This window comes from Sceloporus occidentalis, unplaced genomic scaffold (assembly GCF_023333645.1).
Source record: "Sceloporus occidentalis isolate IW3139 unplaced genomic scaffold, rSceOcc1.0.p SCAF_1, whole genome shotgun sequence".
Classification (NCBI taxonomy): Eukaryota; Metazoa; Chordata; class Lepidosauria; order Squamata; family Phrynosomatidae; genus Sceloporus; species Sceloporus occidentalis.
In genome coordinates, this window is record NW_028316981.1 from 312,819,664 (window position 1) to 312,846,698 (window position 27,035).

Below are 27,035 nucleotides of genomic sequence, written 5' to 3' on the forward strand. Positions count from 1 at the left end.
TGTGTGTATATTAAAATGCATCATGGGGATATTAGGGTGCTTACACCACCAAAAGGGCCCTCTCAGAGAGCAGGACCTCCCCAGAAGATCTCAAAACATGAGCAAGTTTGGATTAAAACCTGAAATGAAATCTGCCCCCTTGACATGGCATGCTGCCCCACCAATACTGTCAGCAACTCATCTGAGCCATATAGCCAATGCTGGCATACAGCAGAGTATGACTGGCAAATTCAGAAACGTGGTTCTCAGCTCCCAGTTGAGATAACAGCAGCTGGATGTCTTCTAGGAACTGAAGAATGCAGAGGCTTTGGGAACTCTCCAGCAAACGCTGACTCCGGCTCCTGCTGATAAACAACCAGACAAGCCAAGTCTCCCAAAGTGCTATCTTTATTTACAGTGCTACAAATCACCAACGCTATAATACAGAACACACACGAATACCAACTCCTACTCAAACCCACAAAGCAATCACTGGAAGCTCCTGAGCTTATATAGCCTTGAGTCCATGTGGTCTCCCAAACTCAGTTACTTCCTGTGCAACAGTGTAAAGTGTCCCACTGTGCAATATAGCTAGATGTTTCATCATCCAGACACAAGTGCACACAGGCATCAGAGTGTCCTTGAGGCTATGAGCATCAGCTGTGCTTGATCAGCCTTGTCCTTCCAGTGCTGGATGCTCATGGTAGACACACACACATCTAAGCATTTCCCAGTGTGCTGACTTTAACCCCTGACAAATACAGCATCCACTGACTGCTACTACCCAAATATTCATATGTAAACCATGCTTCAATAAACTTCATAATCATGATGGCTTTCAGTTATAAGAAATCTCACTATTTCTTTGAGCCATACAAGCAGAGTGGGGAACAAAACTCCAAAAAGAAAGGAAAAGTTAGTTTATGTCAGGAAATCTCTTCTTGGGGTGTTGAGGAAGGATGTGATGTTTGCATATTTTATAGCAGCTCTTGTCTCTTGCCAAACCATTTACATTGACTCCATGTGTCTCCTCCTAACCCAAAAGACTCCACTCAGCTGCAAGATCCTTTTACAATGAGATTAACTTTTACTATGCTGTTTGTATACTGCCTGGCTTAATGAGGCCTTTTTCACAGTAGGAGTTTGTAAGCATCACTCCAGGATAGTATAAATAATAGTAAAAATCAGCTCTCCTCTTCCAGATTTGTAGCCATAATCTCCAAGCTCAAGAGAGTCAATTAAACTTTGTTTTTAAAAAAGGGAAGGAGGGTTTAAACTTTTGGGTACTTAGTATCCCATTTTTAACTGAATTCTGTGTTGTTCAAATGTTTGTTTCTTAATGTGTCTTTCAAGGAGACAGAAATGATTAAAAAGAAGTTGGCATTATGAGCTTTCCTAGAGTTCAGTCTACTTCTTCAGCTGCTTTTGGTGGAGCATCTACCTTCTATATTTATAAGCAGTGACATGAGCAAAGAGAAGAAGCTACAGCTTCTACTTGCCTTACTCTTATCAGGTGGTTGCTCTCATTCAGGGAGGCACAGTTAGGATATTGACTCAAGTTTTCCCCACTCCACAATAGATAATGCATCTGGAGCTGAAACTGCTGGATAGTTGGATGAATGGTTATAAGGGAATGTGGACTGATCAAGTCAGAAGTGTCACCTTGGAAAATCTTGAACCTCTCTAATTGATTCCATACCAGTCAGTCTACTTCAAAACTGGAGCAACTCATCTCCTAATTAAAAGCAGACTCCAACGGACATTGCTTTGCCTAAAGAATCTAGAAGATTTTCTGCCTGAGCTCTACAGCTAGCCATGGGTGAACATGTGTGCTAGCAGCTAACCACTGAATAACTCTCAATGATCTTGGTGCTATACCCCCCCAGCTAGCATAAATATCTGCATGTGGATCTATGCCACACTGAGGGCTGCCCTCAGAGTATTTTGGCTCCAAATTTTCCACCAAATTCCAGTTACATAATATTATGTGAGATATATATATATATATATATATATATATATATATATATATCTCAATATCAAAAATAAGGCAGGAAAACTTTCAGTTGTCAGAGTCTGAAGAATTCATAATGGATAAGGTAGGTCTGGGGCCTGGATCCTTTGTCAATCCTGGGGAGGAAACCAAGCCAAACTGTATTATTGTTAGCTGCTCTTGAGTTGACTTCAATTCATAGCAACCCTGTGGATATCTACAAGATTCCCTGTCCTCAGCTTCCCTGTGGCCTTCCTGACTAAGTCTAACCATCTGGTGTATGGTCTTCTTCTTTTTCTTTCCCAGCATGATTCACGCATTCTCATGATCATTTTGAGTCTGTGAGTACTGAGGAAGTGGACAAGATCCTTCAAAGTGTTAGGAAGACAACATGCTCTCTCGATCCCTGTCCTTCAAGGCTGGCAGCTCAGGGGGGAACGGCTGTAACTATCATGTTATGCCATATAATCAATTCATCTTTTGGGGAAGGGCGGTTTCCATCTAGTCTAAAATTGGCCGTTGTAAAACTTTGCTAAAAAAGCCCTCCCTAGACCCCCTGATTTGGAGTAATTATCGGCCTGTCTCGCTGCTGCCTTTTTTTAGGGAAGGTGATCGAGAGGGCGGTTGCCTTTCAGCTTCAAGCGATCTTGGATGAAACGGATTTTCTAGACCCATTTCAAATCGGCTTCCGGGCGGGCTATGGAGTTGAGACTGCCATGGTCACCTTAGTCGACGATCTCCGTCTGGGCATGGACAGGGCTAGCGTGTCCCTGTTAGTGCTTTTGGACATCTCAGCAGCTTTCGATACCATTGACCATGGTATCCTTCTGGAACGCCTGAGGGAATTGGGTATCGGAGGCACTGCGTTCCGTTCCTACCTCTCGGGTCGATTCCAGATGGTGCAGCTGGGGGACGTTTGCTCCAATAAGAGGGTGCTTATATCTGGTGTCCCTCAAGGAGCCATTCTGTCCCCCATGCTATTTAACATTTACATGAAACCACTGGGAGAGATCATCCGGAGACACGGGGTGTGGTGTTATCAGTACGCTGATGACACCCAAATATGTTTCTCTGTGTCTCCGACTGATGCAGTGACTAGGGATGGCATCTCTCCTCTAAATGCCTGCTTGGAGTCAGTAATGGGCTGGATGAGGGAAAACAGACTCAGTCTGAATCCAGAGAAAACGGAAGTACTTGTAATAGGTACTCCTGGCCCGGGAAAGGAAATTTGTCCACCTGTCCTGAACGGGGTCACGCTCCCCTTGAAGGACTCAGTTCACAGTCTGGGGTGCTTCTGGACTCGTCGCTCCACCTGATGTCTCAGGTGGATGCGACGGTCAGGAGCACCTGTTACCAGCTTCGGCTGATACGCCAGCTGCGACCCTACCTAGGCCGGGGCAACCTTGAAACGGTGGTACATGCTCTGGTAACCTCTTGGTTGGATTTCTGTAATGCACTCTACATGGGGCAACCCTTGTACCAAACCCGGAAGCTTCAATTAGTACAGAACATGGCAGCTAGATTGGTCACTGGATGTTCCAGGACTAGCCACATAACACTGATTCTGCAAGATCTTCATTGGCTGCCTGTCCGCTTCCGGGCACAATACAAGTTGTTGGTTATCACCTATAAAGCCCTAAATGGCTTGGGCCCAGGGTACTTGGAGGACCGCCTCTCCCCATATAATCCGCCCCGCACTTTCAGATCGGTTGGGAGACAATTCTTAAGGGTTCCCAAGACGAGATACACCTCGTCTTCCCAAAGGGCATTTTCTGTTTCCGCCCCGCAGACCTGGAACTCCCTTCCCGACGAACTCCGCTCTGTCACCTCCCTTGACCTGTTCAGGAAGAAACTTAAGACCTATCTCTTCCAACAAGCATTCCCCCATGTGCCTTGACATTTGTTATTCTCCCCCGTTATACAGTTGCTTATCCAGCTAGTTTGTTTCTTTGGTTTTATTCTTGTGAATTTTACTGTGCTTTATTACTGGGATGTTTTTATGATGTTTTTATATTGTATGTTTTTATATTGTATATTGCTTATATTTATGCTGTACCCCGCTCTGATTATTTTTTGGAAAAGTGCGCTATAAATAAACAGTATTATTATTATTATTATTATTATTATTATTATTATTATTATGTGGCCAAAGTATGACAGTCTCTCTTTAGTCATCCAGGCTTCCAGGGAGAATTCCAGCTTGATTTGTTCTAGGACCTTGTTCCAGAATTCTGACTTGATCTGTTTGTGCCACTATTTGTCTTCTTGGCTATCCATGGTATCATAGAATCATAGAATCATAGAGTTGGAAGAGACCGCAAGGGCCATCCAGTCCAACCCCCTGCTATGCAAGAAATCCAGATCATCATCATCATCATCATCATCATCATCATCATCATCATCATCATCAGACACTTTTCCAGTCCTGCCTTCTCACTGAAATGAATTGGCCATGTGGGTGGTGTCAATGACTTTACAATAAATCAGAGGTGAGGTGGTTAGTCACAGTGGAGGGGGGAAGGTAACACCAACCTCTTCCTTTCACTTAAGAGAAAATTAGTTCAGTATTTATGAGTTTTGATGGTGAACATTAAAAGCTCTCTCCCAGCTCATAATGGTGCTGGCACACACTCTTTTTGGTGATTCTGAATGAAAATCCATTATTTGTCTTAGCAAACCAGTTAAATGATAACTTTCCTCAAAACCATTGATGGCTGTTCCAGGGAATCTGCAATATTAGAAATCTGAACATTTGTCTCTCCAAGGCCATAGTGTTAATAACAGACCCTTCTTGAACTTAGAAGTCTTGGTGCATTTACCACTTGGGATGTGGATCCAAATCACGGCATGAGAGTTGCTCTTAAAAACAACTTCAGCCCTTGAGACCTGCACACAACGTGGTGGCAATGGGGAAAACATGCGTCTGTATGCCTGGAGCCACAGAAGACATAATGGAACAAGAGCCTCAGGCCATGTTTTGTAGACCAGGCTCAAAGCAACAAAACTCTTAGGGCTATGCTGCACTTCAGAAGAGGAAAAAGCTGAAATAAAAGATTAGAAAGGGTGAAAGGAATCTCTCATGGGTGAAAGCAGAGACTCATATACAGTGAGGCAACAACAAGAGACAAAGGGGGTGGTGTTAGCAGATTACCAATTTGAAATGTTCTTAGTATTCTCTTGCATCTATGTTTTAACTTCAAGCAAGTATAGACAGAATGAAACTCTGTCACTGGCACATTCTGTTTTACTTAAGTTTTCTCTCAACTTTCTGGTGCAAAATAGGATCACTAGCAATCTCAACAGATGTAATTACACAACAGAATTATGTTATGGCATTAAGACAAATTCTGTCTCATGAGACACATCTCTTTCATGTAGCTTTAATACCTCTCCAAGTGCAACAGCCCCAAACCCACCTTCTCAGTGATGGCCTTTTTTATGTCATTGGACAATAAGTAGACAATAAGTGGAGACACTTCCAGCTATTTTCCTTTAGCTGGACACATGTAACATGCATCTTCAGGGACCTCTCAGAGGTCATTGGCAATGTCCCTGAGATGACACTATTACTGTGCATTCGGGTGAAGGAAATTATGTGGACACATCTCAGTTGCTTCCCTCATGCTCCACTGTAACAAATGAGAATCCTTGATCCCAGACAATAGAGCCCAGGCTTCCAGCTATCTCATGAACACCAAGAACTACAAATCCCATCTGATCTGTGAGCAAGATAGAAGGATGTACCAGCTAGTTGTGTTAGGATTTTTTAATTCTTTTCCTGATTGACTGATATGATCTACTCTGTGCCTGAAGGAAGATGTTCTTCATGTAAAAGATATTCTTTTGCTTTAGTTTCTTTACTTAGAATAGAGCTTTTTATTTAACAGTACTATGTCTCTTTTCCCCAGAATTGGGAAGCATCCCTCATGTCCCTCACATTCACTAACATGGAAATATTTATCTCATGGATCTGAGAAACATAACTGAGGTTTTATTTGCACTGCAGAATTAATGCAGTTTGATACCACTTGAACTACCATGGATCCATACTATGGAACTTTGATATTTGTAATTTTGTGAGATATTTAGCCTTCCCTGTCAGAGAGCTCTGGTGCCACAGCAAACTACAAATGCCAGGATCCCATAGGATGGTGCCATGGCAGTTAAAGTGTTGTCAAACTGCATTAATTCTGAATCATAGATGCAGCCTATGTCTCTAAACACTATAGTTATGTTTGCAAGATGAAAAACTAAACTGCAACTGTAATTGTGCCTTTAAAATTGCGGGTTTTGTAACTATAACTACTATTTTGCTAAAAGTTATTTTCGAAGCTCTGTTTCTGGTCAAAGAAGTGCAGTTATGTTGCCTGCCTCTCTCAGTATGACATCATAAAATCAAACAACCTATTTCCAATTAATTCAGGGGCATGCTGTGCCATGCCCAGGGATGCAGCTACAGGGGGCAAAATAAGGGCATTACCCCTCCAAAGGAAATGTCTGACCACAAATGACATATTTCCTTCGATCCCTACCTTTCTAGCATTGCACAGAGTCAGAATGAGTGAAAATCATCCACACCTAGAATTCTTCTATGTGCTGTGTCCACTTCTCCCTGATAGTTTGCCCTGCCCAACATGCTATGGAATGATTGCAATGCTAGACATATGAGATGGAAAATACATTTTATAGAGGGGTTAGAATTCTTTTTAGAGACTGTGCCCTCATCCCTCTCCCATAGTTTCTGTCCCTCACTAGATGCTCTACTGTCACCACTTGATCATCTTTCTCTTAGTGATGTTGAAGGAACAGAGTGGAAAAGCTGCAGCCTTTTAAGTTGATTTCAAATATATTTACAAGGAAGAAGATGGAGACAGCCTCTGCTTACATTACTATTTTAAAAAAGTACAAACTGGTATAGTTGGTGGTTTCTTTACCAGTGCAGCTGTGAATCTGTTCTGAGTACTAGTCCAAATTTTAGAAAATATATCCAAGGTGCTGAACCCATCCCCGATATAAATTATCTATATTATAACTAGCTTGAATTTGAATCTGCAAAATGTATATCTGTAAAATGTTTTAACTGAAACACATAGTGATTAACCACTCATTGATAAGGGAGCCACAAACTCCTTCTATTGGAAATACTTAGGAGTAAATTTGGACAGGAATTATACTGCCTCCAAAGTTCCCACAAAAAACTCCAACATAGAGTCAGTTCTCAACTTTTTGTGGAGGTTAGGGACACCATCCCTAGTCAAGAGTGGAAAAGGACACGACTATAGGACCAGTTATTTTTTTTATCTGAAATAACACTTTTCTAGGCATCTGGAGATCCTCCAGCAGATCTCTATGGTCAACAACCAGCGGAAGTTGACCATAGAATCATGCTGGAGAACCTACAAATGCCTAGAGAAGTGCTCTCTCTATGTATTTATAAATCCTTCATAGCAACCCTATGGTCAACGTTCGGTGGACCATAGGATCACATTGGAGGATCTACAGATGCCTAGAGAGAAGGTTTTTCCCCCCTTTTGAGGCGAATACAGTAATCCATGAATAATCAAATTCATGAATGCTTATCCCACAAATATGGAGGGACAAGTACAGTTCCATTTTCTTTTAACTTTTCCATCAAATGATTCATGGAAAGGCAAACAGAAGAGATGAAGACAATTTCCACACCTGGCTGTATTGCTGGTAAAACATCTGTGAAACATCCCTGAAATGTGGAGGAAGCACATGTGTCTGGAAGCCAGGCACGCTTCCTCAATCGTCATGCAATTGTCGCTCCCTCTAGCATCCCTGAATCATCGCAAGAGGAGCAGATTTCCTATGAACGCAAACTTTGTATTCATAAAAAATCCGTTCCCCTGGAACGATTCCGAAAAGATTTCCATACTTGGCATAAACGTGGCTCAAATGTCGCTGAAATGTCCTGAAAAGGTGGCGGAAGCGTGCATGTCTGAACGTCAGGCACACTTCCTCCATCATCATTCAATTGTCGTTCCCTCCTTTGTGTCCCTGAATTGTTCCTGGGGACCGGATTTCCTATGAATGCGAAGTTTGTGTTCATAGGAAATCTGCTCCCCTTGCAATGATTAAGGGATGCTAGAGGGAGCCACGTTTCCATGACAATTAAGGAGACGCACCTGGTGTTCAGACACAATGCTTCTGCCACCTTTTCAAGACAGTTCAGTGACATTTTAGCCACGTTTATGCCAGGTATGAAAATCTTCAGGGATGCTAGGAAGGAAGCGACGTTTCCCTGATGACTGAGGAAGTGTGCCTTGCTTTCAGACATGCATGCTTCCTCTACCTTTTAAGGGCATTTGAGCCATGTTTGACCAGCGATGGAACCAGGTATGAAAATCTTGGAAAGGAAAGGTTACCAGGAACTGTCACTGGAGATTGTGTTGAGCCCACAAAGGGAGAAATTAGCACATGATTAAAAACAAACTGTAGTAAAGGTTGTTTTCCTTTATGAAGTCATTCTGAGAGAGGGAATGAAACACATGTTGTTTTGTCTTTAAAATATCAAGTATTTTTGGAAAGGAATTTGGATGAGGACAGCAGGAGATCCTTGAATCTTTGATGATTTAGCAAACTTGCCCTCAAAAAGGGATGAACTTTCAATGACTTTTCAGCAATCACCACCACCTCCTCCCTGTAAAAGGGGGGGGGGGGGAGGATCTTCATTACTTCCTCATTATATAAACACAATACATTCTGTTGAAGTGTTAAAATTAAAGCTGAAAACAGAAGTTTCCTTCTTCCTTGTTTTCATTTTGGTTTAAATAGACTCATTTATAGGGCATCATGCCATAAACCCTATTATATACAGATGATTATCTGTAGCAACACTTCTATAAGGTTCCCATCCATTCAATAACAGCTTTAATCTAAATGGCACATACCTTCCAGAAGGAAAAAGTAAATCAAGGAAGGATCTTGCTCCTGTTAGTGAGGAAAGCTGCATTTCTCAGATTGTTGTTGTTGTTGTTGTTGTTGTGTGCCTTCGTGTTGTTTCTAACTCATGGAGATCCTAAGGCAACTCTATAATGGGGTTTTCTTTGCAGGATTTGTTCAGAGGATTTTTGCCATTGCCTTCCCCTAAGGCTGAGAGCATGTGACTTGCCCAAGGCCATCCTGTAATCCAGTGGGGTTTCCAGCTATGGAGGTATAATTTCATGAGTCTTATATAATCTCAGCTCTGATGATACCTCTAACATTGGCTGAGAAAAATCTTTACTCTGTATGGGCAGCACAGATCAAGAAGGATATGTACAAGGTGAAATATGTCCTTGTGACCAGGATTATAAAAGGTCTGAAAACCAAACTACTTAGAGAGTTGGCTATGTTTAGTTTGGAGTAGGAAAGACTGAGACGTGATATAGGAGCCATAATTTAAATATTTGAAAGGGTGCCATGTAAAAGAGGCAGTGAGTTTGTTTTCTGCTGTGTCAGAGACTACAACATGCACCAATGGATTCGAACACAAGAGAAGAGATTCCACCTAAACACCTTTCACTTTGACTGTAAGAACTGCTTGACAATGGAACAGACAACCTTGAAAGGTGGGGCTCCCCTTCTCTGGAGGTTTTTGAACAGAGGTTGGATGGACATCTTTCAGGATTGTTGTAATTGTGCATACTTGTCCACTCCAATTCTAACAGCAGCAACAGCAGCAGCTCAAAGATGAAGATGAACAGAGCATGGAAGAATTGTTTTAAGCAAAGAATGGTTGGATATTAGCAATGTGTCACTGTTGAAGAAGTAAGCAAAAACGTATTTTCTTCCCATCAATTTGCTGCTTCTGTATAGACTTTTTTAGTGCCACAGGTTGTCTATATACCAAACTACACATCAGCATTCATCTAGAAACACATAGAGCAAAATGACACTGTATCTAGTGTTTGTTCATTACCTCCTTTCCTCCTTTGCAAATAAGACTTAAGGAATATATATATATATATATATATATATATATATATATATATATTACTGCAGGAGGACTTCCGTCCCTGTTGTGATTGATTGCTAGCAAACTGCCAGTGACAATTCCAGTTGGTGGGTGAGAGACATCAACTCGTTTATCTTTATATCATATCTGCTGCAAATTAAACGGAAAACATAGAGTTTGCACACACTAAAATGGTTACACTGCCGAGCGATGTGCCTATAAAACAGCATGCTAACAAGCGTGGCATGATGAATGGTGTGTAATAAGCCACCATAATTTCAAGTTCTCTCACAAGGAAAATGCTGAGGTTGTCACCTGTTGAGCTATATTTGGGTATAATGGAATGACATCTCTGAGAGTCAGTTAAACCACCCAGGCAACGGATGCCAGAAAACTTATTTTTCATTAGAAGAAATTGGTTCATCTAACTCACCTTTGTCAACAGTGATGGAAAGCCATTTTCTAGGGCCCCAGACCAAGCTCTTTGCCATGCTGGCTCCCAATTTCTAAGCATTATGGGAAATCATACCTATCTGAAAATGGTAAAGATTGAACCTGGAGCTTTCTGCGTGTGCTCACCCTTTCCTGAACAGGGGAGCTTGTTTTTTTGCACTGTGACTTTTTGCACTCAGTTGAATGTATTAATAAGGTAAGAGACTGACAAAGGTTCATCTGGGTGAATCTTATTTTAAACTCTTTCCCAGAGGAAAATCTTTATCTGTCTTAATGTGTGCATTTGTGTACACAAACACACATGCATACATGGTGTTGTTGTGTTGATTTTGTTATATGCCTTCAAATAGGTGGATGATGGAGATGTCCTGGCAGAACCAGATTAAAAGCATTTCTCAAAGAATACCTCCTACTGCAATTTTGCTAAAAGTACATATGATAGCTTTACTAAGGGATATGCCAGAAGGATTTGGACCTTAATCTCCAAGAAGAAACTATTACAAAGCACCGCCTCTATCAGCAGACTACTATATTTTTGCTCATCTAACCTAGAGAGGTACTATAGTGAAAATTATTTAAAGCCACTGACAAGTTGATCAGAACCAACAAGGCTGTTCTCCATCTAGTTTCTTGGGTAGAACATCCAGCAAGTTAAACCATCTTCTTTCCCAAACCAAATTGGAAAACATTATGAGAGGGATCACATATAGACTGAAGCCTAAACACATATTCAGCCTGCTCAGATAAGGGCTAGGAGTGGAGAGGAAGTTTGGTTACATATGACCAACTCCCAATGTCCTTACCTTTTTGTCTGCATTCAGTGAAAGGTGTTTTTTTTATGTAAAGAGGTCAACATGGCTTCCTACCACAATGATTAAATAAGACCTTCACATGAAGAAGCACTGACTATCAAGAAGTTTTCCAGTTGTACTTTAACTAGTTTTAGCAGTCATGGATGGTTGGCTTTACATGTCCAGGAATCTTATCAATATTGTCAGATATTCCAATGGGAAAATTCTCCATCAACCACCACCCCTAATCCATATAGGTTCATAATATCATTCAGAAGCAAACTCACAACCAATGTAGAAGTCAGATGATGGTGATGATGTTGATGAGGAGGACAAGGAGGAGGATTATTCATTTATATCCTACCTTTTCTCCAATAAAGGGATTCAAGATGGCTTATACCACATTTAAAATAATAGAGATTAAAATTATACAAAAACATAAAAATATAAATATAAAAGTTAATTAAAAGATAAGCTATTTAGAAAGTTAAGAACTATTAAAATTCAAAGTGTATATATCAATTAAAAAGCAGCACAGCAAACCATTAAAAGCCCATCCCTGTCAGTTTCTAAAATGCTGATGGCATAAGAACATTTTGACTTGCCGGTGGAAGTAGAGCAAGGAGGAGATCTCCCTGTGGATGGTGGTCCAACATCTGGGAGCAGCCACTGAGAAGGCCCTCTCAGTTGTTTCCACCAAACAAGCCCAACAAGGTGGTTGGAAAGAGGAGCACCTTAAGCATGTTAGACTCTTGCCATCATCCTGTTGGTGTCACACAGTGCCCTTACATGTCTGGTTGTACTTTTTTGCCAAACGTTCAGTGGGCACATCCAGTTCATGGTTGGTTTGTTTCTTTGTCTATGTAAGTTATATCATGACCTTATCCCAGCCTGAGACCCAAAGCTACTTTATAGAAACAGAGTTCCAGAAATAAAACCATTTCACTTAACCATAAATCCTGTTAAAGACCCAACTAGAAGACATTGCATTTAGCCACATGGTGTCTTAGATGATTCAGTGGCCCTACTCTTGCTGGAAAGAACAGGACCTGGAACAATGGATGCAAGCTAAAGGAAAAGAGATTCCACCTAAACATTAGGAGGAACTTCCTGACAATAAGGGCTGTTTGACAGTGTAACACACTCCCTCGGAGAGTGGTGGAATCTTCCTCGTTGGAGGTTTTTAAACAGAGGCTGGATGGCCATCTGTTGAGGATGCTTTGATTGTGAGTTCCTGCATTGCAGGGGGTTGGACTGGATGGCCCTTGTGACCTCTTCCAACTCTGCAATGCTATGATTCTATGATTCTATGAACAAGATTCCAGCCATCTGTTGCACATTCTGGGATAGTCCATAATTATTTATCACTGCCTTTGATTTGCCATTAGGTTTAGTGGGATTGCAGAAACCATCACCTTGCATTCCCCATTACACAGTGGGGCAATAAACATGCACATTGGCTGATACACAGTTGGTTGCACAATGTCAGCATTCAGCAGTCAGGAATAACACAGTCACCATGCATCTATGGAAGTGTAGATTTACACCACACAAGTATAATGCACAACTGTATTCTCTGTCTGTCCATCACTTCCATACGCAGCTGGTTATGTGGCTTTTCATTTTGCAATGTACAATCCCCATATAATACAAGATAAATGAATTTGGGCTGAGAATAAAAGCTCGGAGGGGGGGGGGAATCCCGAATAGCTTTTATGTTAAGCCATGTGTTGTTAAAAATGCCTTACCTCCTGTTCTCCCCCCCCCTTTTTTTTTTTTTTTTTTTTGGTTTCTCAATTAGTTCATTGCAACTTTTTTAGCTGGTTCAGAATGTCTCCTGATAAAGTCAGTGACAAAGCATGCTGCTGACACAACTGACAGACCAACAATTACGGGCCTGCTGCCTTTGTTTAAGCTACAGTTTACTTATGAGCAATTGAGTCTCATTATTTCTGCCAAATTATATTCTACTGCAGCCATCAAGGAAAAGAAACAAACAACCCTTGTTGTTGCCTTTCCTGTGCATTTGCGTGTCACTTACCAAGGCACACAGAGTGAATCTTGAGAACCAGCCAAAAACCTTTGTGTTTTCTCCCCCAGTTTGACTGTAGGGGGTACTATTTTCCAGGAAATTGCTAACATTTTTTTTTCTCAGAAAAAGAGACCTGGCTGAAGAACGAGCTTAGAAGGGGGACAGACAAAAGACATAGCCAGTGACATGTTTCTGCTTCTGTTGTAAATGTGGAGGATCACAGACTTATGAATCTCAAGCTGCCTTAGACTGAGGCCCTATTCAGATTATTAAAATAATCCTGGATGAAACTGGGTTGAATTCCTGTTGTTCACATACATCCCAAATGTACCTGATTAAGTTTTTTGGGAGGCTGCCAAATAACCCACCTAACCTGGGACAATTGATACTGTTTTTTAAAAAAAGATTTGCACCATCAGCAGTGTGAATAACCGATATGATTAGACCTGGTATAATTCAGGATTAAACTCTGCATATCTTGAATGCTTTTAGAATACATCACCAACTCCATGTTTATTCAAGTGCTGGCACATGTGAGCAACCAAACTCCCAGAGATAGATGCAGTTCCATAGTGTGGATAACAAACCCAGAATGCATGGGTGAGGTCATTCGCATTGTTTTGCAAAACAAAACCCAACAACAACATCTGAATGACCCTAGAGGCTGCATGTGCATGAGCCACAATACTCCAGGAGCAGAATAGACCTGACTGATCACCATGAGGATGGGGTGGGGGGGAGGACCTGTTATTTAGTCCATGGAGACACTGCCCATTAATTTGCCTATTCTGATTTGCAGAAGCTATCCAAGATCTATGGTAGGTTTGAGTGGGCTGTGTTCATGAAAAAACACTTCAAGAAGGCATCATGCAAAGGCAAACTGATTCAACTGAATGAAAAGAACAATAATGTCTATGCTGACTAAGACTTTGTGCTGGCCTGTTGGCGGAGCCAGGGTGCCGCATCCGTACACTGGATATCCTAGTCCTGCCCCCAAGGTGTCATTTTGTCATGTGCCAGTCTACACGGTGTGTGCCTTGATGGCATGGCTCCGGCACTGCATCTACATAATGTAGCACTGAAGGGGCATCATGAAGCCACACTGCCGTGGCTATGGCACACCTTGGAAGGCGTACTCTGGAGGCAGGATCAGAGCTGCAGCATGAGGTTGCTGTAGCCCTGCTCCTGCCAGTAATGGGGCAGCTGCATACTGCCCATCTGTACATCCCCTAACTCTTTTAATTCATATCCAGGGGTAGCCATGATGGCCATATAGGAAAGTACAATAATATTAAAAATCCACCAAACTGTGTTACTTTTATTGGAACAGCCAAAATGCACAAAATACATGATGCAAGCTTTTTAAGCTCCACTGGCTTCCTCATCAGCCCCAGGTAAATTTCATTAGTAAGACAAAAAGATGCTTCTTCTGAGATCCAGGTTCAAAGGAACTATGTTTTTGTGTTTCTAAAGGAATTTAAATGTAATTTCCTTATCTTCCAACACACACAAGGCCAGAAGAAGAAGTGGCCTGCCTGCAAAGATATTTCTCCCTACCGTCTTGACTGAAATCAACAACTGCACTAGCAACATCTTGACAAAATGCAGGCCTGTGTCTAACAGCATCATTTTTCTTTCTTTCTCCTGTATGATTTTTAACACCTGTGTTTATTGAAGAAGCCAGTGGAGCTTTGAAAGCCTGCAATATGTGCATCTTAGTTGGCCAATAAAGGTATCACTGTTTTGCAGATTTTGGATGTTACTGTACTTTCCTATATGGCCAACATGGCTAGTCCTGGATATGAATGAAAAGAGTTAGTCAGCAGGTGGAAGGAGGAGTTCCTTTAAAGATGGGAAGGATGCAGTAGGCTTTTCTGCATTCTGACCACTCTTTTGTAAAGGATATACTTTAATAAATTAATAATAAATTTTATTTTTATACCGCCCTATGGCGAACCAATCCGGGCGGTTTACAATATTAAAATAACATAAAGCATAAAAACAATATATTTCCCTCCCCCTTTAAAAAGTTATTAAACTGCATATCTAAATTAAAACCACAATAACTAATTAGAACAACAATAAATTAAACAAAATAATACCAACCGATAAACCACTGCAACTTCAGTTCTAAAGAAAAGAAAAGGGGGCTTTGGAGACATTACTGAGGAGGGGGGAGATCCTGAGATCCTGAGGCCGGGATATTTTAGTCTGGGAAGTAAGTTGAAATGGAACAGCAGTCAGTATCCTTTTCCAAACACTGGAGTATTTGTGGAAAATAATATTTTAAAAATGGGGGGGGGGGGGAGTTGATAAAAAAAAATCTTGATGGTTGGGAAACCCTGGTGAGAAGAACCCTAGACTGATAAGAATCTATGCTATTTGATATGCATTCTACTCATAATTTGCAACTTGTTTTACCTTTCTAGAATATTATTTTCTGCTTAGAAAATGCTGTTTTTCCCCCACCCCATGTGAATTTTACACAGAATAAGTCCTGAACTTTGAAATATCTTTAAAAATTGTAGTTTTTGAAAAGTTTTCTCTCAGCTAGATGAAATGCGATCCAGTTTATCACCATGTCCATTGTGGATAGCACTAGCAATAGCAGCTTCATTTAGATACCATTTCATACTGCACTAAGCAGTCTCTAAGCAGTTTAAAACTAATTGCTCCCAACAAACTGGGTACTCATTTTAGCAACCGATGGAAGGATGCAAGGCTGAGTCGACTCTGGAGCCCTTGGCTGGGATTGATCTCACAAGCTTGTGGTTTGTGAGTGTGTGGCTGCAATATCAGCATTTAACCATTGCACCACCAGGACTCCTAATGATCAAATTAGCAAAGATTATAGACACTCCCCCCACCTTTTCTATGAAAAATAAAAACGGCAAAATTCTTTCTTTCTTTCTTTCTTTCTTTCTTTCTTTCCCCCCCCCCCCTTCTCTCTCTTTCTTTTTTTCTTTCTTTCCTGTGAAGATGATCCAGGCTTCATTGTTCTTGTGAATAGATGAAAGGTTTCATATGCATGAAGGAGAACCAATTCCTCTATCAATCTGTTGTTTAAAGATAATGCATTGATCCTCTTCTCTATATACCTGTTCCATCAGAACATCATCTACAGAGTAAATGACTTCCCTTGAAGTGGAGTTCTTATGGAATGAAACATTGAAAGAGGTTATTCTAGCACCAGCTTCTTATATTTTAGGCATCAAGCAGAATGGTTTTGAGGATGCCATATTAAGAGATTTGACCAATTTGAGCTGTAATCTGTTATCTCTGATCATTCACATTTCACAGACATAGACAGACAGAAAGACAGAAAGACAGATAGACAGACACTGCCCTGAAATTCATTATGAGGAAGGCATGATAGAAATAAATGATAATATTTAAATAAATAAATAAATAAATAAATAAATAAATGTCACAAGCAATTTAACCAAATATACAACAAAATGTATGCTACATGTACAAGAGATGTTTCTTTGATCTTGAACATGAACATTTAAATATGTACACCCAACAAAAATGTCCAGACTTTTCTGTAGGGGAGCTCATATATGTGTAGGACACCAAAATGATTCTGACTGATATGTGTTTAATATCACTTCCTCTGTAGAAACTAGAATTACTGAATCATAGAATGCCATAGTTGGAAGAAATGTTGGCAGATGCCCATTCAGCCTCTGTTTTAAAACCTCCAATGTATGAAATTTCACAATCTGAGCAGTGTATTTTATTGTTAAACATTATCAGGAAATCTTCCTAATGTTGAGGTGGAATCTCTTTTCCTGTAGTTTGAACCTATTACTCCAGCTCTATTCTCTGGAGCTGCGGAAAACAAACTTGCCCCATCTTTAGTATGGCATCCTTTTAAATATTTAAACAGGGCTATCATATCACCTTTTAGCCTTCATTTCTCCAGGCTAAACATACCCAGCTCTCTAAGGGGCTGTACAGACCGGCCATTAAGGCACCCATACAATGCACATCCTGACACCGCCCCCATGGTGGCATGATGTCACACACCGCTCCACACAGTGTGTGGTGTCATGGTGCTCCTCTGGCGCTGTGTTTACACAATGTAGTGCCAAAGGAGCACCTTAAAGCCATGGCACCGTGGCTATCATACCCTTCCAGGTCACAAAAAGGAGCCACTTTTTGAGGCTCCTTTTTGTGCTCTGGAAAGGTCAGATTGGGGCCACGGCGTGGGGTTGATGTGGCCCCAATCTGGTGCAGCTAAAGGTGGCTGCAGGTTGCCTCTTAGGGGTAGTCTCCACAGCCTCTTAGTCTTTTCTCACAGAGCTTGATGGTTTATAGACTTTTCACCATTTAGGTCACTCTTCTCTGGACACACGGTAGCATCATTTTTGAATTGTGGTGCCAGGAACTGGACCCAGTATTACAGGAGAGGCTTGAGTAAAGTAGAATAGAGTGGTTGGGATTTGATTGTGTGTTCATGAATAGCAGGAGGTTGGATGTGATGGTCTTTGAGGTTTCTTCCAACGCTATGATTCTATGATTTTATTTAAACAAAAATCCACCTTGAATTTGCTAAATGGCCAACACAGTTACCCCTGTATGTTCAATGAGTTTATGTTACTCTTACTTCCCTCAGTGTATACACTACACTTCTGTTAATGCAGCCTTGAATTACACTGATTTTTTAAGCTCCTGCATCACATTGTTTATTCATGTTCAACTTGCAGTCTACTAGGACAACTAGATCCCTTTCACATGTACTATTGTCAAGCCAGATGGTAACCATTACTTGGCTCCAGATGTCACAATGTTCTGTGGTCTGCTCATACTTAGTCAGATCACCACATTATTAGATTGTAAGCCTGAGGGCAGGGAACCGTCCAATTAAAAAGATTGTATGTACAGCGCTGTGTAAATTTACAGCACTTTATAAATAAAGGTTAATAATAATAATAATAATAATAATAATAATAATAATAATAATAAGGTAATAATTCTGCATTGCAGAAAGCATGATACATGTTGATATCAGAACACAGGCGAGAGCTATGTATAGCACACTCTCTAGGTTGGCTTTCTGTACTATGAGCTCCAGGTTACTGCAGTAGCATTGTATGCAGCTCCAGGAGGGCACTGAAATATCCCAGTTTATTACAGGATGAAATCATTGGTCCTGAGCCCCCTTCTGCTCCTTGAAAGTGTCATATTTAACATCTGGTTAGACAGCCAGAAGAGATTTCTGTGCAATGCCTTGTCTGCCAAAATACCTAATGGCACCACGGTACATTGCGCTATCTACATTTTAATGGGGAAACAGAGAATCATGTTTGATGTTTCCATTAGCTTAAGAAACTGGCAGTGACTTCTCATAAACAAGGCAAAAGCCGGCATGCACTTTCCCTTTTCCTCCTCTGTCTTGTACCAAGGTAATTCATTGATAACAACTGGGGCTGGGTAAAAGCAGTTCAGATAAAATAGGAACTGACCTAGACTTGTACAATAAATACAAACCAAACTGGGACTGTTTGGGCATTTGTTTGTTTTTAAGAATGGGCTAAAAATTAATACATCTTTCACCAGGTGGAAATGAAAGAAAACAAGGACAGAGGCAAAGTGTTACAATTTCCCCTGAATTAAAGTAGTGAGTGGAGATGGGAATAAGGTGAAAAGAACAACACCTTACTCCAAAACTTATCCAAGAGAACCGTACAACAAAATACAAGGACATCCAACATCCAACATCCTCAAAACACTGCTATTGGGCCAGTGCCTATATTGATATCCCTTGGCAAAATGTAGGCCTGTGACTCAAACGCTATATTTTTCTTCTTCTCCTGTATGATTTTTCTCACATTTGCCTGCTGAGGAAGCCAGTGGAGCTTTGAAAGCTTGCATGATATATTTTGTTATGCTTGGTAGGCCCAATATTTTGTGATTTTGGGATGTTATTTTACTTCACCATAAATTAGATGTTATGGGAAATGTGTTCACACTACTAATAGCCTGCCTTTCCTTATATTCACTGGTTTTCCTTAAAGCTTCAAGTCTGAAGCATGCAATAGTGTGCATATCACCACCTTGTGTCCCTATATTGGGAGAAAGGCAGGATATAAGAAAATAACATTTTAAAGGAAATAATAATAATATGGCAAGTTGAGATAGATAAATAAAGATTTTTGGTACTTCTCCCATCTCACTTCCATGCCAGTTCTCTGTGAATATATCGAATTCTGAGGTGACAGAATGGACTATGCCAGTTTACTCTTAATATTGATGCTTGGATTAAATTCTGTTCTCAAACACACTTACACTATTCCTCCTTACCTTGGTTCTAACTTCATGGAGTAGGTTATTATTTATCAGGAGGAAACATTATGGCTGGGGGATTCAAATTTCCCTTGTGCTGATTTTTATACATTAAAAACCTCTCCTGTGATCCTACATTGAGAATGTGAAGTACACATTTCTGGATGCAGAACTGTGCATAGATTGTGATATGCAGTTCGTATATTGAATGGCTCTGTTGAACACATGAACAAGTCAATAAATGTGCAACTGAATGCACAATGAAATGTGCATTTACATCAATGTATGATAGTGAATTTGCATTCATGTAACATACACAGTACACAACCACTGATAATGTGATTGTGAGTACTACTCTGTTTCCTCAGTCTTGAGCTGAATAATGACATTCTACATGGGACAAAAATGTCAAATTGCTTTCATAGGACAGTTTAGGACACGTGTAAGAGACCTTCATGATTCAGGCTGATACCCAAGCCTTTCTCCTTTACAGAAAACAAATATGGGAAGGATGAGGTTTGAAACAAAAGCCAGCTGTTGGGAAGGCTGATGTGTTTGTGTACTCAAATAATCATATCCTGTTCTGTGTCTAAAGATCTCAGAGTAGTGAAAAATAAAATAATAAAATCAACTTGCTTACACTAGTTCTTGAGACCAAAACCAAACAAATTCAATGAAGTTAAAAAAGAAAAAAGGTAGTCAACTGAGCACCACATAAGAGCAGATTGAAAGTAGAATGAAAATCCCCGGGAAGGAAGTGGGCTCTGCTTTGTTGGAGATGGTTTTAGACAGAATTTGGATAGCCACCTGTCATGGGTTCATGGCAAGATGTTGGACAGATAGTTCTTCAGGTCCTTTCCCATTCTAAGTATCTGTGTAAAGAAAACAAGAAAAATGGATAACATATCCTCCCCTGGTCCCATTCCAATTGAATTTGCTAAATATAGCTAAGCTCTCCCCAGTATTCAATCAAATCCTCAAGGTTTCTCCAACAGCAAAATTTAAGAGATGAGGAAATCACAGCAGGAAGAAAGAGGCTGATCAAGCCTGGTTTGATCCAAACAACCATAGTCTTCAGAATGCTCTGAAGGGAGGACATAAAAAGAGTAATTATAAACTAGACCAATGGTTCCCAAATTTTGGGCTCCAGATATTTTGGACTTCAGCTCCCATATGGCCTATGAGGTTTAGCCAACAGTAAGAAATTGTGGGAGCTGAAGTCCAAAGCATCTGGAAGACCACAGTTTGGGAACCACTGACCTTGAGGGTTGTCTGTAAAAGAGTTAAAGCAGTCAGAGACAGGATGAAAGCTGATTAGATGGAGGGAGGCTGATAAGATCTGAACAGAGTTTGAGGAGCTTGGAATGTAATAAAGTTACATTTAACTTATTTGTTATATATAAAAATATTATTTTTATTTTCTACAACAGTCTCTGATGGTTTTCACATAAAAATTAAAAGGGAGAACTGATCACAATTTACCATACTGAATGCACTGATCAACACTATCATCTGAAAATTGTAGTCACTTTAAGGCCTGAGTACCAGATGCAGGTAGGGATCCTAATGGTGAAATGCCAAGGTGAGGAACACAAGACTAGCGGTTGGAACTGCTGAACCAATCTGGAGAGGGGTTCCTTCACACATATCAAATCCCCACAATCTATTCCTAGTTCTCTTTTTAAGAGAAAATTATTAAATCAGAGAAACAGTGTCATTTGTACAAAGATGAAGTATGTGTGTGTTGTTTTGTGTAACCTCTATGAGAATGTGATTGACAAAATGTGTTCTTCCTCCTCTTCCTCCCCCTTCTCTTCATTATATATTTTCAACAATTTCCCCCCCATGCTTTTATCTAGAGTTCTTTGATCAAGTGTTAGCTACAGGGAATTTCACCAAGCTCTTCTTCCAACTCCCCATTCTCCTTTGTGAATCAAAGCAAAGGGGTTATTGTGTTGTCAAGTGCTAATGTCTGACAAATTCAAGCACAATATTGACAAGAGTTTTGTTGACCTTGGGTCCCTTTAAAGTTTTATGAAGCATTCTCATAAGCTGTGTGAAGGTCTTTTCTATCCAGTTTTGAACTCAGCCCTGTCTGGAAATCCACCCAATTCTTTTGTGGAATACTTTCCAAAATATTAGCCACTACGACTCCCATTTTTTTGGATCAAAAAGCAGGACATAAATGATGATGACAATGATGATGATATCAACAACAGAAAGATACATACCAAAAATGCCACAGTAACATATAATTTCTCAACGATGACAATATCAATTGTATTTTATCTTGTTCATAAAAGGCCAGAAAATATGACACTTTATCTTCTGTGAATTTACCTGCTCCTTTCTTTGCAAAGGGCCATTCTAGCTAGCAACCAGCATCACATTACATGAAATGGAAGAAACATATTTAATTATGGCATGGTACACATGGTGCTAAAGCGCTGTGCTGGTGCCGTACTAGGGTTAAGGGATCACACAGCAACTGCACAGTCCCTAACCCTAGTAAGGCATGGAGCCCTGTATACATGGATGCCGCCATTGTTACATAAGTACTGTGTGGCGTCCACACATTGCCGCGTGGCACTTACATAACCAGTGTGCCAATGGTGCATTTGATATGCCATCCCTGAAGCTTTAAAAGAAAACACTTTTTGCAGGTTCTTTTTCCTCCGCAGGGAAGCTATGCGGTTTGGCAGCTGCGACTTCCCTGCGGAGGAAAAATGCTGCCGTTGCTCCGAACATCCAGGATGGTAAGTACCAGGCCTATGTTACAAATACAGGAAAGTATATAACAAAACACAATATTCACAACCATATTATTGACCAACCATAATGCACAAAATACATCATGTAAGCTTTTGAAGCTTTGCAGGCATTTTCGTCAGGCAAAGATGTTAAAAAAAAATACAGGTGAAGAAAAGTGATGATCTCAGTGTCACAGGCTTATGTTTTGTCTGTGGGCACATCTACAGTGACAAAAATAGCTCTCACCTTGCATTTTTCAGGTCCACACTGACTCCACCATGACACAGCAAGGTGACATTGACACAACTGGCCATATATTTTCCCCTTCCTTGCATATATCAATGTATCAGCCAATAGCTGGTATTGTTTGCCTGTCCCCACACATGCATTGCAGATATCCTCATGAGTGAGCATCCCATAAGTAGTCTGGATTGCTTGCTGTGAGGAGAAGGTGAGACTGTTTTATTTAGTCCATGTGAACAAATCCTCAGGTTTTATTTCTTTTGTCAGTTAAGAGGGTCTGAAAGGATTTTGATACAGGCAGAGGCCAATTCCCTTCTTGGCCATGTAGGGACTAGGGACAAAGGGGAATAAAAGACAGGAAATAAGATTTCAGCTTTATTAGCAAACAAAAACTAACTTCCTTTCGCTGCCCCTGTCATGTGCAATGCTAACTGCCCTTTTCTTAGACAGAGGGCATTGAATTTCTTAAGAAGTCTCTGTACTGTTATGTCTGGAAAAAACGGTTAGGTGTTGTATAAGTAAATCTTGGCAAATGTAATGCAAATGAAAGAGATTATCTCCAATCTTTGTTCCTTGATCTGGCAATGCCCAATGGTTGGATGAGCCTCTCCTTTAGGCATCTTGGCCTTTAGTTCTCTGTCCACCTTATGTTCCACCTGCAGGACTTTGTTGGAGATACAAACCTCAAAGAGTTAAGTTGCACTCTTGTTAAAATTTATCCTGTTGCAGCAAAAATTGATATCTTCAGATCCAGGAAAGAAAAGTCATGCTACAGCTGGAATCTTGCTGGTGTGATACAAATGTATGAGTTCCCTTACAGCTGAATTTTTTTTAGCCGCTGTAAAATGGGTGCATCCATTTTATGGTTGTGGTAGCATAGGTCCATAAGTTTAACCATTTCACATGGGCTTAAATCCTATTATTATTCCTGACTAGAGTACAACCATTGACTCAGTTGAGTCTAACCACATATTGACTCAACATTGAACAATTGATTCAGTGGCTCTATGCTAATTGGAGATAACCAACATCATTCCACCCATGTGATTATACATTCTAGGATGGTGTGTAAATATCCATCATTGCCAGTATATACCTTCATTCACTGAGACTGCAAAAACAACTACTATACAGCCACTCATTGCAGAATAAAATAATAAAGAGACACATTGTGCAATTGACTGTGCATCTGGCAATGTTGGTATTCAGAAGAAGGGTTGTGTAATGCAACAACTATGTAATTACCTGTGTGTAGATTTAAACTGGAAACTAGCCCAAAACATAAAAATACACCTGGAAGAGACTTCATGTCAAACATTTGTCCAAAATCATCATCATCATCATCTTCACCATCAGTGGAGCAGCTGTATGAGGGAGACCATGGGGACAAAAACTTTCCCTCATCACAGTTGCTCACCTCTAAATTACAGGTTCTCAAGATGCAGGATGGGAAAGATCATAGAAAAAAACAACATTAGAGCCCTAGTCATCCAAGGGATGATAGGGTAGGAAGGCCAACACTCAGCACTCAGTTTAAGATAGCTTTCGGCAGATACCACTTGACAGATAGACAGCATTCCAGTCAAATAAATAAATAAATAAATAAATAAATAGATCCTTCACAATCTTCTCTCTCTGTGGTCTTTATCATATTCCTTGATCTAAGAAAGCTGAGCAGTTGGATGAGCCTGTCCTTTAGGCATCTTGGCCTTTGGTTCTCCATCAACCTTATGTTCCGCCTATAGGACTCTTGTGATCTTCCAGCAAGCCGTGACAGTAAAGGAAGCAGAAGGCACAGCGGTTACACCAGTATGAAAGGGAGATGAGGGGCATGGATTCAGCTTCCAAACACATTCTTCTTAAAAAATTTATATCCCTTTCTTTAGAAGTTATCAGCTTAGTGGAGACAGAGGAAACAGCGGGCTGAGCACATTCACAGAGAGAAGAAGATATATTCAGGAGTACTGCTTTTGCCAATTGAAGTTTCTTTATGTTTTGTTTTACATTTTTTTGTCTTTAGGTGATTGAAGTTCTCTCCCCCCCCCCCCCCCCAATTTTATTCTTCAAGAGCCTTAAAAATGGAAAGTAAGCTCTGTCACTCGTATTCATTTTTCCCCCACTACCTCTCAAGGTAGTTCTGGGTAGGGACTTTCATGCATATGCTTTCATTAGCTGCTTTTGAGATTCCAGCCTTTTGTTCTTCAACCCCCTTGTATTTGAAATTCTCCTCTTTAAGTCAGTAGGGAGCAGGGTCTGATGAGCCTTGTTCTTGGCTACAGCCTTAAGGCAGAGATCCTTTGGTTTTGAATAATGTCTTAAGTTCCTAATATTTCTTTCCCTGGCATGGATCTCACATATATGGATTGGCACAAGATTCTGTTCCCTTGCAAAATAAGCTTTTTTTGTTTCACTCCACCCTGTTGGACTTCCACCTTTACCACCTGTAATTTTTTTCTCAAGGTATCATCTGTGCATCTGCAGATAAGAAAGCCTTTCATGAGTTTTATTTGTTTCTGCTTTAGGGTAAGCCTGTATTCCAATAGTAGCTACAGACTGACTGATCCAACATTACTCTAGAATTTCAGCCTTTTCCTCACTTTGGCTTCCTATATCTATATCCAATTGCTAATTTCAACTAGAATAGACCCATTGAATAAATTGCTAAAAGGTACATCAACACGTATGGAATCTCATTGAGTTTAGAAGAAAACATTTGTATTATAAACAAAAAATAATCACATTAAAAACACTAGTTAAGGCTGGAATCCTGTTGGGGACTTGCATCTTTGTAATTGCCTTGCATCTGCAGGAATTAAAATTGGGCAGTTCTATAATATCTGTATCCAGTCAAGGGCTGCTGTTTCATTAGTAGGTAGCAAAGTCACCAATTGGTGACTTTGGGACTGATGCACAATTGAGACTGATGAAAAATGGAATCAATTCATACTGGGAGTGTTCTGAACAGTTCTGAACATGGAGAACGGAATGGTGATGTCTGGCAGCAGTGGTGACAGTCTGGTGTGTGGTAAAATGTGTTCCCCACCCATTCCTTTCCCTTCCTGGCCCCTTTTGTACCATTCCATTTGCATGCTATGAGCCCTGTGCAATAAACCTAATTGATATCTCAAAATTGGGTCTGATTGAAGATCTGTAGAACCACTGCAAGAAGATTGAACTGTGTCATGCAGAAAATGGAGCCAGCCTGTTTTCTGCTGCTCTTGAGACTGGAACATAAACCAGTGGGTTCATATTACATGAAAAGAGATTTCACCTAAACATTAGAAGAACTACTGTTCAAGAATGGAATAGATTGCCTCAGAGGGTGGTGACTCTCCATCCTTGGAGTTCTTTAAACAGAGATCGGGTGGGCATCTTTCTATTTAGATCAGTGGTATCACAGAGTCATACAAATATAGAGACAGAAGGAACCCCAACAACCATGTAGTCTAACTCCCTGCCATGAAGGAACCAACAGCTAAAGCATCTCATGAGAACTAACAATGTATGCTCTACTTTACAAATTCCAGTGAAGCTTTGAGGTCTGGTGCCATATAAGACAACTTCCTATGTTCCAAAGAATACCAAATGATTTACATCTCCCCCCCCCCCCTTATTTCTTGAAACTCAAGAAAATATAAACGTGCAGTTAGACTGTCTTTATGAGAGGAACAATGGATCAGATGTACCTCTAAGAATGGAGTTCATTAGAAACCCAGATTAATTCAGTTAAATGGCCCATCTGAGGGAACATCCAACCTTTAAATAAATACACAATAAAAATAGCACACTGTTACTATAGGGTTACTGGACTGTGGCAGTAAATGAACTGAATAAAATTTTATGGCTTCTTAACATGCTGAGGTTTTCCAGTGTCGTCCATCTTGCAGCCTAACAACATTTCCCAGCCTGCTATCAGTGAAACTAATAGTGTGGATGAAAATTTTATGAAAAATAGGAAAACTACGTTAGTTTTATATTATGTCAGTGGAATGAATAAAGATCATATTTTGGCATTAACCGCTAATGGTGAGAAGGCGAAGGCGGGGTAGGCTGGGGGAGAGGAGGAATGCTTTCCATTTTCAACCATAGAATGAATACACACACACACACACACACACACACACACACACACACACACGTGAGTGGGCTGTTATTGCAATATTTGAATGTCATTATCATTACGTTAATGAATTATTTTGCAAGAAGGTGAATGCGGCTTGGAGATGCTTGGAGTATGCAAGCACATTTTTTGGGCTTTCATAAGTCTGAGACGACTCACTGGCTCTACTATTAATCACACAGATACTATAGATTTGCTCTGTTATTATCTTTCAATGCAAGGTCAAAGTTTTCCTGGTAACACGGCATGTGGGTGGAGGGTGGAGGAGGAATGGGGCTGTGGGCGAGTGCAAAATCACGAAAGAATGAATCATATTGCAAACTGATGATAACCCAAAGTTTCTTGCTCAGGTAAAATGGATTACTTAATATCTCCCAAGTAGAGATGTGATTATGGCTTCAATATCAAGCTCATCCTGATGC